General features: G+C 43.9%; 1 long non-coding RNA gene across 1 annotated transcript; it reads left to right on the forward strand.

Moving 5' to 3' along the window:
• Nucleotides 1–960: 960 nt before the first annotated feature.
• LOC142656353 (uncharacterized) lies at nucleotides 961–3,876 on the forward strand. Its single transcript, XR_012849660.1, has 3 exons — nucleotides 961–1,263; nucleotides 1,364–1,509; nucleotides 3,661–3,876. It is a non-coding gene; the product is annotated as an uncharacterized LOC142656353 (long non-coding RNA).
• The last annotated feature ends 12,539 nt before the right edge of the window (nucleotides 3,877–16,415 follow it).

Here is a 16,415-nt window from a genome sequence, read left to right on the forward strand (position 1 = left end):
TCGTACCTGGCTCTTCCCGGCACCCCTGGTGGTGGTGGGTACCGGGGTAATAATGGTGGTTAGTGTTAGCCTCTGCACCGGCTAACACTAAGCCTCGCCTTAGTAATGGATGTTGTCACTCAGACAGCGACCATTACTAAAGTGGTAGTAATAAAATTTGAAAAGAAAAAGACAAAGATATAGATAAAATATTTTATCTAAATAAAGCACCCCCAACACAACCCTCATTAACCATTTTATTGTGGAAAAAAAAACGTCATCTAAGTAGTCCTCGAAACCGACGTAGTCCAAACACCAAACCTGTAAAAAAAAAATGAAATAAAACATGTATGCTTAGATTCAGTTTAATGTGTGATACTGACTGTTATACCATGTATAGAAGCCTGCCGTGAAGTTGACTTAGATACAGGGCGCCAGCAGACAGTATCATACATGGCCATACATACATATATACAAACATACATACAAGCATGCACATATATACATGCAAACACACACACATATACATGAAAACTATCATACATACATGCATACACACACACATGAAAACATACATACATACAAACATGCAAAGATACATACATATATACAAGCATGCACAAATATACATGCAAACATAAATACATGCAAACATAATTACATACATGCACATATATATATAAACATACATGCAAACATACATGCAAAAATAAAAACATGCAAACATACATACATGCACATATATACATACATACATGACAACATACATACAAACATACATGACAACATACATACATGCAAACATACATACATGCAAACATATAAACACACAAACCAGTCCAAATAGCACGTGTGGGGCTGGATGCTTAAGGTATGGCATACTACCCTAATAAGGAAGAGGGCAACTCCCATATATAATGATATACACTAAAGACACAGAGGAGCATACTAGCCAAAATTTATCTAAAGTGGGAAAAGGATATTTGTGCCATAAAATCTGGGAAATTCCAACGGGACTCCCAAGATTATCTTTCAAACAAAGTATATAAGTGGCGCATGAGACAGGGTAGATCCAGATCCAGATCATTCTCCCACTCAAGATCATCATCAGTCTCATCCCGAACGTCAGGTGATGAGGGTAATAAAGTGAGGGATCTTAACACCAACATCATCACTGGAACTAATCAGGGATCCTTTGGCCCAAGGCGGCAGTATGACAGAAATGTCAAACAGAAGAACATACGCAGCTATCAACAAGACAGGAATCCAGCCAACAAATTAGAGGTAATAAACCTATCCTCACATGCCCTCTCTGATGCCCAATGCGAAGTCCTCAGTAAAGGGTTGACTTTTTCACCCACTAACCATTTCAATTTCTTTACAGCGTTGAAGGATCTCCACTTATTTTCCCGTAAACTGATTTTGAAAAAACTTCACAGTAAGAGTGGTGACAATTTTGTTGCTTCTTCCGAAATGGAGAGAGAGGCCTTACAGGCTCTTGAGGAGCTCTTACATGAACAGACTACCGAGGTAACAGGTCCTTTCCCCACGTCTATTATCCCCAGATCCACGAGGTTCCCCCCTTTGTCTCTGTGCCCCCAAGTTGAGATTTTCACCAAATTGGTTATAGATGAATTTAAACTTCTATCTACCCGGAGGGAGGGTGACAACCTTACCTCTCACCAAAGGAAAGCATTGAGTGAATTACAACAGTTGAGTGATGTTGTCATCAAACCAGCAGACAAGGGGGGGAACATCGTGGTCTGGCCTGTGGCTAAATATGAGAGGGAGGTTTTTAAACAATTGCGTGATAGGAATACATATGTCAAACTAACACATAGCCCTTTATCCTCTTTTTCATCGGAATTGACCAAGATTCTTGATAGAGCGTTGGACAAGGGACTTATTCCTAAAAAAATCCATGAGGGACTTCTGATAGATGATCCCAAGATACCAACGCTCTATTTGTTACCCAAAGTACACAAGAATCTTGTGGATCCCCCAGGACGCCCGATCGTGTCGGGCATGGGAGGCCTGTGTGACCCTATCTGCAAATTCATCGACTTTTACCTTAAGCCATTGGTCATTGACCTACCTTCATATGTTAGAGACACGACGGAAGTTCTGGGGAGATTAGATGGTATCCAAATTGAACCTGATATGCTCTTGGTCACGGCAGACGTTGAGTCCCTTTATACTTGTATACGGCATTGTGATGGGATGGAGGCGGTCCGCTTCTTCCTGGGAACTAGCAACCGGGATGTAGAAATGTGTGATCTTATTTTAGAATTGCTGCAATATATTTTGACCCATAATTTTTTTGTGTTTAAGGATCACTTTTATCTGCAGACTACCGGCACTGCCATGGGCGCGGCCTGCGCGCCATCCTATGCAAACCTGTTTCTCGGTCTTTGGGAGAGGCAGGTTTTCCTTGGGGGTGGCGCCCGGGCCGCTGAACATGTGCAGTGTTGGTTACGATACATTGATGATGTATTGTTCATTTGGCAGGGGTCGGAGAGTGAGTTGAATGGGTTTATGCAGCAGCTCAATCTGAATCCGTATAATATCAAGCTGACATATAAATCTCATAAACAGCAAATTGATTTTTTGGATGTTCTGATTTTTGCTGACTGTGATGGATTTCTTCAGACGGATGTTCACCGTAAATCCACAGCAGTCAACTCTCTCCTGCATGCATCATCTTTTCACACTCGTCCAACAGTTAAAGCCATCCCGGTTGGGCAGTTTCTCAGGATGAAGCGGATCTGCTCCACAGACAGACTCTTTGAGCGTCAATCAGACGAATTAAAATCGAGGTTTACTGACAGAGGGTATAGTACACGTCTTATTAAAGCGGGGTATAGCAGGGCTAGGAGAACACCGCGAAGTGACCTTTTAAGAACTAAAACATATCGACCAGTAGACAACAATGTACGTTTCATTACTACTTATAATAGTCAATGGGACAAAATAAGATCAATCCTTGAACATCACTGGTCGATCTTGAGATCAGAACCGAGCCTAGCTAAATATCTTCCCCTAAAACCCACGATGACGGCCAAAAGGAGTAAAAACCTTAAGGACCTTCTTACTAGGAGTCACTATGTACCAAAATATACCAACCCTTTTGGCCCGCGGGAACCCACCATTGGATGCTTCCCATGTGGGGGATGCGTTGCGTGCCCGAACATCTGTAGAGCTAAGGATTTCTCAACAGCTGATGGATTAAGAACATTTAAAATCAGGGAGTACATTTCCTGTAGCTCTACACATGTTGTGTATTATGCACTATGCGCATGCCCTAAGATCTACGTTGGCCTGACCTCTAGGCAGTTGAGGATTCGTACAAGGGAACATGTTCGCGATATCTCTAGTGCGAAAACTATAAGTGATGTTGGACAGCTGAAAACGCTGCCCAGACACTTTAAACAATTTCACAATTGTAATCCTGTTTCTTTGATGATTCGTGGCATTGAACATGTTCATTGTGGCATCAGAGGGGGTAATCTGAGGAAGGTTCTAGCCCAAAGGGAGTGTATGTGGATTGTAAAATTGGGATCCATGACTCCCGTTGGTCTTAACGAACAACTTAATTTCACCTCTTTTCTTTAGAATCCCCTATTTTCACTGGTTTTTAACTAGGATTTTAATTGTGTGTGTCTGTTTTTCGTAACCTTATAGGTACTCGCTATATCATAGTTCTGACAGCTCCCTGTGAAGAGAACTCGTCCTTCCTGATTTGTATACACTCTGGAACACGGAGGGAGAAGAATCTTTGTCTATTCGCACTTTACCTTTTACGGGGGATATAACATATTTCCTTGACTACATGTCCTGTGTCTAAATATTATCTCTGTTTACATATTGCATGTTACATGTATTGACTCATGTACGTTTTTTCTTGCTATTTGCAGTATATTAATTCTTGCAACATTCGATACACTTTTTTCATTTATGTAACTGTTTAGACTTCCTTTTTTTTTTTTTTTTTGTGTTTTAATTTTATTTTATTTTACATTATTTTATCTCATTATTTTCTTCTTCTTTTTTTATTATTTATTTTTATTTTTATATTTATTATTTTTATACTTCTTTATCTATTCATATTTTCACCTTTTCATTCATATTTTATGATCCTAGGCGTCTGTAATGTTACTTTATTGCGTTTGTAACTCACTGCAACTTTTTGTTCTAATCATTCCCTATGGTTGCATCATTATTTCCCTTCATATGTTATATATGTCGTGGATCTTATATTTCACGGTTAGATATACACTACGTCACTCCCATTTCTCTTCTTTTAAGGGTTTGGTTCTAATAGATATTTTCTTTCAGTAATGTGTCTTTGACATTGTACGTGCAACAGTGTGTATCAGACATTTGTCTATTTTCTAACTTACTGTACCTTCGGTCTAGAATGGAGAGTTTCCGATACAGTTCACCCCTAGGCAGTAGGACAACGATATATGTTTCTCCTCCCCCCCCCGTGTTCTCCGTCCAATCAGGTGCGCGCGCCCTCTGTGCGATGCTGATTTGCGGCCGGCCCTCTTCCTTGCCCCCTGTAGCGCACTGCGCATGCCCGGGATCCCTGTACGCGTCGGGGATTCCTGGTGTGCGCTCCAGTGCTGGGGGCTGGAAGTGGGGCATGCCTCATTTCCGGTTTCGACAGATGACGTGCGCCGGATTCTCATTGGACTGAGTTCCACTCGATTCACCTGGGGCTTGCGCTACATATACCTCTCATCTCTTTAGACACTCTACACCCCTTGAGGAAGCACATCGCGAAACGCGCGTTGGGGTTTTTCAACTGACACTAGCTCGACTCTCTGCATCTATCGATTACTATGGGTAAGTTGCTGTAATAGTGGGTGGACTTCTGGCTTAAGTTGGCAACAGTCTTTGCATCTCTTTCATCTGATATGACTGATGGCTCTTATACCCTTTTCAGACTTCTGCATATCTATAGGTCACGCATCACTTGAGCGTTATGATATGTCACTTTTTTGAAATTTACGCATACCATTGTTGTCCTGCATTGTCGATGTATATGACTGGCATTATGGATACAATTGTCCGTCCACTTTAACTTGCATATTGCTACTGCCCTTCATTTTTGCAATATAGAGAGATTGTTGCTTTCTGTGTTTTAGTGTAACTACTCAGAGTCCTTATGTCCAGCTCTGTACCTTTTTATCCTTCATACTTGTTTATATATGTTCAATAAAATTTATTTTTTTAAATTTTGGCTAGTATGCTCCTCTGTGTCTTTAGTGTATATCATACATGCAAACATACACACATGCAAACATATATACATGCAAATATACATACAAACATGCACATGTATACATACATGCCAACATACATGCAAACATACATGCACATATATACATACATACATGACAACATACATGCATGCAAATATATACATGCAAATATACATACATACATACACACATGCACATATATACATACATGCCAACATACATGCACATATATACATAGATGACAACATATATACATACATGACAACATACATACATACATACATACATACATACATATATATATATACACACATGCAAATATACATACAAACATGCATACATACATACATGCAAACATACATTCATGCAAACACACATACATGCAAACATACATACATACATTCATGCAAACATACATACATACAAATATACATACACACATGCACATATATACATACATACATGACAACATACATACATGACAACATACATGCAAAAATACATACATGCAAACATACACACATGCAAACATACATACATGCAAATATATACATGCAAATATGCATACAAACATGCACATATATACATACATGCCAACATACATGCACAGATATACATACATACATGACAACATACATACATACATACATACATACATACATACATACATGCCAACATACATACATGCCAAAAAATAATAATAATACGTTCATACTTACTTTCCTCCTGTCCGGCCTCCAGCGATGACGTTTCATCCATGTCGCCGCTGCAGCCTGTGATTGGCTGCAGAGGCGGTCACGTGGGATGAAGCGTCATCCTGACGTGCGTGACCGCCACTACAGCCTGACAGCGGACAGGAGGAAAGTAAGTACGAACGTATAATTTTTATTTTTTTATTACATTTTGTATTTTCCGCGCGCCGAGCATGTACTGTGAAGGTTGCTGAAAGAGTTAGTGCAGCCTATTAACTCTATCAGCACCCCGGACAGTAGCATGCTCGGCGCACGTAAGTGACAGGTTCGGTCAGAACTAGTTCGGTCCGAACCGAACTTTTTTGTGAAATTCGGCGAACTAGCCGAACTGAACTTTTGATAAGTTCGCTCATCTCTATTCAGCTCCCTCCATAAGTTTTCGATGGGATTAAGGTCTGGAGACTGGCTAGGCCACTCCATGACCTTAATGTGCTTCTTTTTGAGCCACTCCTTTGTTGCCTTGGCTGTATGTTTCGGGTCATTGTCGTGCTGGAAGACCCAGCCACGAGCTATTTTTAATGTCCTGGTGGAGGGAAGGAGGTTGTCACTCAGGATTTGATGGTACATGCCTCCATCCATTCTCCCATTGATGCGGTGAAGTAGTCCTGTGCCCTTAGCAGAGAAACACCCCCAAAACAAAATGTTTCCACCTCCATGCTTGACAGTGGGGACGGTGTTCTTTGGGTCATAGGCAGCATTTCTCTTCTTCCAAACACGGCGAGTTGAGTTAATGCCAAAGAGCTCAATTTTAGTCTCATCTGACCACAGCACCTTCTCCCAATCACTCTCAGAATCATCCAGATGTTCATTTGCAAACTTCAGACGGGCCTGTACATGTGCCTTCTTGTGCAGGGGGACCTTGCGGGCACTGCAGGATTTTAATCCATTACGGCGTAATGTGTTACCAATGGTTTTCTTGGTGACTGTGGTCCCAGCTGCTTTGAGATCATTAACAAGTTCCCCCGTGTAGTTTTCGGCTGAGCTCTCACCTTTCTCAGGATCAAGGATACCCCACGAGGTGAGATTTTGCATGGAGCCCCAGATCAATGTCGATTGACAGTCATTTTGTATGTCTTCCATTTTCTTACTATTGCACCAACAGTTGTCTCCTTCTCACCCAGTGTCTTACTTATGGTTTTGTAGCCCATTCCAGCCTTGTGCAGGTCTATGATCTTGTCCCTGACATCCTTAGAAAGCTCTTTGGTCTTGCCCATGTTGTAGAGGTTAGAGTCAGACTGATTAATTGAGTCTGTGGCAGGAGTCTTTTATACAGGTGACCATTTAAGACAGCTGTCTTTAATGCAGGCACCAAGTTGATTTGGAGCGTGTAACTGGTCTGGAGGAGGCTGAACTCTTAATGGTTGGTAGGGGATCAAATACTTATTTCTCTGTGCACAATGCAAATAAATATATATAATTTTGACAATGTGATATTCTTTTTTTTTTTTATATATAATCTATCTCCCACTGGTAAAATTAACCTAGCCTAAAAATTCTAGACTGTTCATGACTTTGACAGTGGGCAAACTTACAAAATCAGCAAGGGATCAAATACTTATTTCCTCCACTGTATATATCCATTGTGTCTAATTTTTGCTGCCGCACGGAATACACATACTGTTAATCATAGCTGTCCATTTTTGAACATAAAACATATAATATGACATATATATTGATGAACATTTTAAATATTTTGTTTAGTAAGAATTATACCTATATTCCCAATAGTTTATTTTTTAATCAATTTTAATATGTTCCCTAATTTCGTTGTCTTTGTAACACAATATTTTTGTTATATTTCCTTGTATTGTCGCCCGTCATGTTTATACTCTGATTTTGTTTAGGGTTTCCCAGTTCCGGTAGACAAAGGCGTGTCAGAGGTCTAATCAATCCAAACAAACGGAATATAAACACCGGGTTAGACGTTGAACATATACATATGCCATGATGAAGGACACTGCACGTGTCTGAAACGCGTAAGTGAAATATAATTGCGATACACCTTCCAGTACTTTGAATTTATAGTTTTAACTCGATTTTCAATAAAATTGGAACTTAGATTCCTTTTATTTACGCACAAGCGCTGGATCACAGTCTCTTCCTTGTCTCTACTATTTGACCGCTGGCCGTGCGGGGATCCGAACGCTATTTGGATAAAGTCCACAAACGGTGAGCTGGAGGATTCCTCCCACCCTCTTTTCCCATACAGTCTTCTTGTGATTCATTTACCATATCTATGTGGTATGTGTGGTTTTGTTACCCAAAATATGCAGTATGCCTGGTTCTGCTTCTGCTGATGTATCTATGCCACAAGCTTAGTTCTGTTAGGTTATCTGTGCATGGATCTTGGATTTGTTATTGGTTCTATTCAACAAGCTTAATTTTTTTACCGTATCTAAGCAGGTAGCTTGGTCTTGTTACTGTAACTATGCAATGAGCATGATTCTGATAGCCTATCAGTGAAATATGCTTAGTTCTGTTCTTTGAAATAAACCTGGTTCTGTTATTATATCCATGTAGTAAGTGTAATGTCGGGGTAGGGAGACGGACAGGTGAGCCCTAATCTACCCGCCGCTCAGTTCCTGACTACTTGCACGGCCCGTCCTAGGCGACGGCGTACAACTGGGCGACGGTCCCTAGGCTCATTAAATGCACGACAGACAAAACAAGACAAGGGAACACAGAAGCAAGGGAAGTGGGGAAGTTGCCCACGGCAACACCGTGAGCAACAAGAGTAGTGGACGAGCCGAGTCAAACCAGGAGAGTATGCGGTAGCAAAAGCAGAGCAGGAGAATAGTCAGTCAAGCCAGGGTCAATATGAAGCAGAGGTCAATGGTAATAGCAGGAACAGCAGAGCATTTCAACGCCGGACTGGCGTCTTCATCACGCAAGTTAAAATGACAGTAGAGTAGCACGTATAAATACAGAGAATATACAAATCTTAATTGGGTTAAATTCAGACCAGACCCCTGGTCAAAAAACCGCCAAAAAGGCAGGTCAGAGTTCAGCCTAAACATATTGCTAAAAGCACTTCATACCTGTAATATGTCAATATTATTAGCATGGATAGAACGACCAAATAGCACAAAGTTGTGTGATTTGTAAAATTGGAATAGTTAAAACAAAATGACAAACAAAAATTTCATGGGAATCAATGGGACAATACATATCACGGACAGATAAAATATATAAAAAATATAAAATTAGCAGAAATAAAGGAATAGGGGAATCCAAATGTTCCAAAAGAATAGAATTGCATTGAAAACGCGACAAGAGCTAAACAAAATCAATATAAATATGATGATGAACTGCACGAACATTGACTTGTGTTGTCATGGAGAACACAAACATTACGGTAGGGGACGAGGTCAAAAAGAACAGTGGAACGCATGGTGGACCGCACCGCAAAAATTACGCTGGGCGCTAGGAGAAAATACAGAAGGAAAGTAAGAAGGGTATAAACTTTGTTGTAATGAGTTTGGACGGATCAATTAGTTATCTCAATGTTATCAAGGCATTAATTGCATCATATTTTATATATTACATTATATTATATTATATTTTATGATTTATATTTTATAAATAAGGGAGAGAAAAAAACTAATAATGAGAACAGTGATACTAGTATTCAGCAACAAAAATTGTTAGTATTCAGCACAAAAAATATTGTATATACGGAAGGATCGATAGTTAATTATAGCAGAGACTGTAGTCATCGTGACTAGAGATGAGCGAACTTATGAAAAGTTCGGTTCGGCTGGTTCACTGAATTTCATGAAAAAGTTTGATTCGGACCGAACTAGTTCTGACCGAACCTGTAATACAAGAAAGCCCCTAAAAATCATGTATAACACTGTTTAAAAGCCCTAGAAGCCCTGTATAACACTCTTAGGTCACCCATGAGTGTATCCAAGTACTTTTGAGCTGTCTTTAAGGCAAAGTTAGTGTCAAAGTTACGCCAACATGTATGGCTATAGGAAAATGGATGGGACACAGTGATAACTAACAGAAACCACTGCACTTGTGCATGTTGTATGCTTAATGCATTGTTAAAAAAGGTACAAAAATTAACCATTTTTGGCGGCAGATGCCTGCCAGGGTTCATACATATAAGGTGGTAAAAGAAGAAGCAATGGCTTTTGACAAGCCCTCAAAAAATTGACCCTTTATGGTGGCAGATGCCTGCCGGGGTTCATCCATACATGGATGTAAAAGCAACAAGCAATGGCTTTTCACAAGCCCTCCAAAAATGTACCCTTTTTATTGGCAGATGCCTGCCGGGGTTCATCCATACATGGATCTAAATGCAGCAAGCAATGGCTTTTCAAAAGCCCTCCAAAAATGTACCATTTTTATTGGCAGATGCCTGCCGGGGTTCATCCATACATGGATGCAAAAACAACAAGCAATGGCTTTTCACAAGCCCTCCAAAAATTTACCCTTTTTATTGGCAGATGCCTGCCGGGGTTCATCCATACATGGATGTAAAAGCAACAAGCAATGGCTTTTCACAAGCCCTCCAAAAATGTACCCTTTTTATTGGCAGATGCCTGCTGGGGTTCATCCATACATGGATGTAAAAGCAACAAGCAATGGCTTTTCACAAGCCCTCCAAAAATTTACCCTTTTTATTGGCAGATGCCTGCCGGGGTTCATCCATACATGGATGTAAAAGCAACAACAAGCAATGGCTTTCACAAGCCCTCAAAAAATGTACCCTTTATGGTGGCAGATGCCTGCCGGGGTTCATACATATATGGTGGTAAAAGAAGAAGTCATTACTTAGCCATTGCTTTTTCAAAGCCCTCAAAAAATTAACCCTTTTTGGGAGTAGCAACAGGTTTTGCATCTGGAAAGTGAAGAAGCTATAAAAGAACAAAAACGATACCTTTTTTAGGATCATCTGGCAGTATCAGACGGCAGCAGGGATAGTGAATTGGTGGTAGAAGTTGTAGTAGCAGATCCAACAGCAGCAAATGAAAACAGATTGGACAGGACAGAATCCCGGTGGTTGTGCAGGCCAGCTTGTAGCAGAGAGCAGTGGAGGTGGATTGGTGGTGGTTGACTGGTAGTAGTCTATTGGATCTGCTACTACAACTTCTAGTGGTGGTGGTGGACTACTGACAGCACGGGTGGTGGTGGTAGTAGTAGCTGCATCAACAGCACAGCAGCACATTAAAAAAGAGTGGACAGGACAAAGCCCTGTAGTTGTTTTTCTGAGACTTGTCAGAGGTACTGCGGATGGTGCTGTGTATGAGGACCGGCGTCCGTTACTAGGCAGACACAGACAACATGGAAGATCAAGCCAAGGCTTCCTTTGGAACAAAACATGTGGAAAATAAACTTTGGCAGAATTTTACAATCCCCAAGATAAAAAGAGGACATTAAAAAAAAGACTGTGGTGGGGCAGGCCTGCTTGTAGCAGACGGCAGTGGAGGTGTATTGGTGGTAGTAGAGGTAGCCAACGGACAGCAAGGGTGGTAGTAGTAGAAGTAGTAAGTAGTAGTAGTAGTAGCAGCACATTAAAACAGACTGGACACTCACAGGACAAAGCCCTGTGGTGGGACTGGCCTCAGGCCTGCTTGTAGCAGACGGCAGTGGAGGTGTATTGGTGGTAGTAGAGGTAGCCAACGGACAGCAAGGGTGGAAGTAGCAGTAGCAGCATATTAAAAGACACTGGACAGTCACAGGACAAAGCCCTGTGGTGGGGCAGTCCTGCTTGTAGCTGACGGCACTGGGGGTGGATTGGTAGTAGAAGTAGTAGCAGCACCAACAGCGGCACATTAAAAAAAGAGTGGACAGGACAGAATCCCGTAGTAGCAGGCGGCAGCAGCAGCAATGTCAGATCTAATCAGAGGCATCAGGCACAGGGGTTTTAAAATCCTCACCGATCCACACTTGATTCATTTTCAGAAACGTGAGATTTTCCAAGCTATTGGCGGACAATCTTGTTCGCTTATGGGTGACGAAGCCCCCTGCCGCGCTGAATACCCTCTCTGACGCTACACTGGAGGGTGGACAAGACAGTACACCAATGGCAAACTGGGCCAGTTCTTGCCAATGATCCAATCTGCTGACCCAGAAGTCCATGGGGTCTGGGATCAGGATTTCTGACGGAGAAAGGGCACAGTCCAGGTACGAGTGAACCTGGTTGTTTAGGTGCTGGTGATGGTGAACATCCCTTTGGTGACTACGATGTGTGTCAGGTCGGGGTATTGGATGTAAAAATGTTGTCATCATATTTTCCAAACTGAATTGGCTGCTGCTGCTGCCGCTGCTGCTGCTGCTGCCGCCTATTGCAGAGGTAGCTCTGCCAGAGGCGGTGGAACGATGAGACAGTGGGGAGCGGAGAGTGGCCCCCCCGGTCAGACATGCTTGCAGCAGGTGTTTGCCGTTTGAAAGCCGTGACAAGCTGGCTGCATAGCTTCTCTCGATAATAAGCCAATTTTGCCTCCCTCTCGGAAGGCGCAAAAAACTCCCCCATTCTGGCTTTATACCGAGGGTCTAAAAGTGTGGCTATCCAGTACTCATCTCTTTGCTTCATGCTAACAATACGACAGTCAGCGCGCAAGTAACGAAGCATACAGCTCGCCATTCTGGCCAGCGTTTCAGAGGGCCCGGTTGGCTCCATCTCCGCCCCATACTGCCATGGTTGTCCGTCATCAAGGTCGTCGTCAGACTCGTCATCACCATCACTGTCATGTTGTGCGGCTGCCTCGTCCCCTATCCCTTCCTGTGATTCCATCTCCAAATCCAGCTCCTCTTCAGCTCCTGTTTCCTCATCCTCATCCTCCTCCTCCTCCTCAACATCCATAGCCAGATGTGATCCTTCCTCCATCCTTTGCTGAATCATCGCTGTGAGCGTTTGCTCCATAATGAATATCAGCGGCATAACATCGTTCATTCCGCTAGCGTCACGGCTCACAAATCGTGTGGCCTCTTCAAAGGGCCTCAAAACACGACATGTGTCTCTAACCAGCTGCCAGTGCCTGAGCTCGAAATTACACTGGTTTCAAACGCTGCCCGTCTGCTGCATCAGGAAATCATTCACGGCTTTCCGCTGTTCGTACAGACGGTCCAACATGTGCAGGGTGGAATTCCAGCGTGTTGGAACGTCGCAAAACAAGCTGTGTTCTGGGAGATTGTTTTGACGCTGCAAGTCCAGGAGGGCGTGCTTAAATGCATACGAACGTCTAAAGCGAACGCAAATCCTCCTAGACATGGCCAGCACACCCTTCAAACCAACATATGACTTTATGAAGCGTTTTATGACCAGATTGATCAAATGTGCCATGCAAGGAGCGTGTGTCAGGTGACCTAGACGCAGTGCAGCCACAACGTTCTTGCCGTTATCAGAGACAACATTGCCCAGTATGAGTTTCAGAGGAGACAGCCAGCGTGCGATTTCCTCCTTGATGCACAGCAGCAGCTCCTGCCCTGTGTGGCTTTTCTCGCCCAGGCTCAGCAGGTGTAAGACAGCGTTGTGGCGCTTCACCTTGCACCTATGAAAAGAGGAGGGAGGAGGAGTGGAAGATACGCTGTGTCCTGTCGGGGACGGGTAGACCTCCATTGAGGAGGGCAAGGAGGAGGAGGAGGAGCAGGAGGAGGAGAATGATAGGCGCCTGGTGTCCGGAGTTGAACCAGAAAGATACAAGCGTGGAGGTGGTAATGCCTGGCATTGCTGCGGTGGTGCATCGGACTGCAAAATATTGACCCAGTGGGCCGTGAAAGACATGTACTGTCCCTGCCCATAGTTGCTGCTCCACGTGTCGACGGTGGCATGTACCCTGCTGCACACGGATAATTGCAAGGACTGGCACACCTTTTCCTCCACGTGCTTGTGTAAGGCAGGGACAGCTGTTTTGGAGAAGTAATGGCGGCTAGGTATTCGCTACCTAGGCTGAGCGCACGCCATCAATTGCTTGAAGCCGGCGGAGTCAACCAGGTGGTACGCCAGCGACTGCACCACCAACAACTTAGCCAGGTGTGAATTAAGCCGCACGACAAGTGGATGACTGGGTATATATTGTTGCTTATTGGACAACGATTCCGTAATGGATAACTGACGGGACGTAGGAGGAGCACTAGATGACAGTGATGATGATGATGACAATGACATGGTGGATAAGGCCTGGCTACTACTTAGATGACAGGGACTCGGAGCAGCAGCAGCAGCAGCGGCAGAGGCGTCTTCACTAGATGTACATGATGGTGGGGCATGTCGATTGTCCCACATGGCCTTGTGATGCCGCTCCATGTGTTTACGTAGAGCGGTAGTTCCTACATTGCTGCCCTGCCCACGCCTTACTTTCTGCTTGCAGATACGGCACTGTGCCATGTTTTCGTCCTCCGGGAAGGTACAGAAAAATTGCCACACGGCAGAGTACCGTAAAGAGATAGTACCACGTCCACCACCACCACCACCCGAGCTTGCCGCTTGTCTGGCAGGCTTTTTTCAGGAGCCTACACCAGTAGCATCAGTGTCGCCGTCACCGGCTCCTGAGCTGACCCTACCGCTGCAACATTTTGCAGATTTACTTCTGCCCCTACCTCGGCTTGGCTGTTTATCACTGCCAGTGCCGCCACTACTACCCTCCTCCTCTGACGCCGTCGTCACCTCGTCACCTGGTTCCCACGTCCTGTCTAATACAACATCATCATAGCCCTCCTCATCATCCCCGCCACTTCTGTCACTGTGTTGTGAATGTGATGTGACATCATTGCGGGCTCCATGCCCCCCCTCATTACTGCATCTGCCACCACGGCTGCCACCAACACCCCCACTACCACAGCTATGCGTCTCGGACACCGCTTCCACCTCCACCTCCGCCGCAACACACTCCGTTGGCTGACTCGCGGAAAACAAATCATCATCACTGTGTTGTTCAGTATCTTCCTTCGCACCCCGAATCCAACGAAACCTGGCTTGAAGCCAGATCGTCAGAGTCTTCCTGCTGAGATGACCGCGAGCCAGCCAACCAGTCCACAATGGCCGTATTGTCTAAAGTAACCCGCCCACCGGAGGAGATGGACAAGTATGGCTTGCTGATACTGCTACTACTACCAGCAGTCACATGGCTGCTGCTACTAGTAGAACTGGGCACATGTCTTGTGCCACAAATGCTGGTACTGGGTCTGGCACCAACAGATCCAACATTTGGACTGGAAGAGGACATGGCATGGGTGTTTTTTCCTCTACCCCGTCCTTTCACAACCTTTTTTTTAACAGACATTTCAAAGGCTGCCTGTATTGCAAGTTGGATTGTTATGTTAACCCATGCAACGGGGATGAGCCCCTTCTAAAAGCTTATTCACACACTGGCTTGGCAAATGGCAATGAATGAGAATTTCTATCAGCCACTGTGCACTCAGGGAATTCTGGGCGTTGTAGTACTACAGCTGCCTGCCTGGATTGCAAGTTGGATTGTTATGTTAACCCATGCAATGGGGATGAGCCCCTTCTAAAAGCTTATTCACACACTGGCTTGGCAAATGGCGATGAATGAGAATTTCTATCAGCCACTGTGCACTCAGGGAATGCTGGGCGTTGTAGTACTACAAAGGCTGCCTGTATTGCAAGTTGGATTGTTATGTTAACCCATGCACCGGGGATGAGCCCCTTCTAAAAGCTTATTCACACACTGGCTTGGCAAATGGCAATGAATGAGAATTTCTATCAGCCACTGTGCACTCAGGGAATTCTGGGCGTTGTAGTACTACAGCTGCCTGCCTGGATTGCAAGTTGGATGTTAACCCATGAAACGGGGATGAGCCCCTTATAAAAGCTTATTCACACACTGGCTTGGCAAATGGAGAATTTGTATTGCAATTTGGACGTTGATTGTTGAGAGTAGAGTAGACTCCCGCTGTAGTGGATGAGCCCCTTCGATTGCTGGATTCCTGGCTTAAGATTTCTAAAGCTTTCCCTTGCTGCACAGAGATGCTATCCCTACAGCTCCTGTCTCTAAAATGGCCGCTGAGCTCCGTGCATAGACTTTTATTGCAGGCTTGAGCCCGCCCCTATGCTGCCTCCCGATTGGCTGGGAGAGCCGTTTGCAAGGCATTATGGGGTAGCCTGATGTCAGGTGATATTTTAAAATCCTCCATTTTACATCTAACATGTGGCAGGCGCCAAAATGTAGCCTGGTTCGGTCAAAACGGGTTCAGCCGAACCCGGTGAAGTTCGGATTCGCTGCGAACCGAACTTTTCACGACGTTCGGACCGAAACCGGGTTCGGTTGTCCCGGTTCGCTCATCTCTAGTCGTGACCATTAGTATTGGTGACAAGACATCGGTTACATTAAATTTTATAATATATATCATATAAAGGAGAGGGACGGGATGAATTGGATGAATTCATTTAAGAACCAGATAGCAGTGTTTAGTACAAAAATTGTTGTATATACCAGACGGATCA

The sequence above is a fragment of the Rhinoderma darwinii genome, chromosome 6 (assembly GCF_050947455.1).
Source record: "Rhinoderma darwinii isolate aRhiDar2 chromosome 6, aRhiDar2.hap1, whole genome shotgun sequence".
Lineage (NCBI taxonomy): Eukaryota > Metazoa > Chordata > Amphibia > Anura > Rhinodermatidae > Rhinoderma > Rhinoderma darwinii.